The sequence below is a fragment of the Orycteropus afer genome, unplaced genomic scaffold, assembly GCF_000298275.1.
Source record: "Orycteropus afer afer isolate SDZICR_OR568_19922 unplaced genomic scaffold, OryAfe1.0 scaffold00750, whole genome shotgun sequence".
Lineage (NCBI taxonomy): Eukaryota > Metazoa > Chordata > Mammalia > Tubulidentata > Orycteropodidae > Orycteropus > Orycteropus afer.
This window is the reverse complement of record NW_006922337.1, coordinates 93881-94985: the sequence shown is the minus strand read 5'-3', so window position 1 is coordinate 94985 and position 1105 is coordinate 93881.

The following is a 1105-nucleotide window of genomic DNA, read 5'->3' as shown; positions in this document are numbered from 1 at the left end:
CGGCCCCGACTCATAGCGACCCCTCCTTGGGTTTCCGAGGCAGTATCACTACGGAAGTAGGATTGCCCAACCTTCCTTCCGAGGAGTGGCTGGGTTATTTCTGTTAGCATCTCTGATGGTGTAGTGGTTAAAGAATTTGGCTGCTAACCAAAAGGTTGGTGGTTCAAACCCACCAGTTATTCCACAGAAGAAAGATGGAGTTGTCTGCATCCATAAAAATTTATAGCCTTGGAAACCCATTGGGGGCCACTATGATTTGAAATCGATTTGATGGTAGTAAGGTTTTTTTTTTTTTTTTTTTAATAACGAAGACAGAAGGAAAAGGATGACATGAGAAATTAGCATATCCTTAGAATTAGTCACCTAGTTTCATGAAATGGAACCCAGGTTGCTATATTATTCATGGATGGGACCAATGGCAATACATCTCCTTTCACCTGAAGAGAATGCTTAAATAGCAAGAGATCACACCAATGTCAATAGGAAAGAAATTGTCCAAAGATGATTTGAGGCAGCAATTCCTAAGGGCACAGCTTCTAGAGATGGCAAGTGGACTACATGGCTTCTGTACCAATGTACTCCCTGTGGGCTACAAATGGATATTAACTGGAATTGATATATATTTTATTCCGTCTTTCACTTATCCCATAAGAGAAAAACTGTAGAGAATGTAGTTAAAATCAACTATTTGTTTTCATTGTCAGCTGCCAATAACTGCTCAGACTCACAGTGACCCTATGTATAAGAGAACAACAACAAAAAAAGATAGATCATGCACCATCTGCACAATACTTGTTATACTTGAGCCTATTGTTGCAGCCACAGTGTTGATCCATCTCATTGAGGGACTTCCCCTTTTTCACTGACCCCCTACTTTACCAAGTATGATATCCTTCTCCAGGGACTGGTCCCTTCTGATCATATGACCAAAGTAGATAAAATTAAGTCTGGCTATTCTCACTTCTGTGGAGGATTCCGGCTACCCTACTTCCAGGATAGATTTGGTTGTTCTGGTAGTTCATGGTATTTTCAGTATTCTTCCTTGGTATACCACAACTCAAAGGCATCAACTCTTCTTTAGTCTTCCTTATTCATTGTCCGGCTT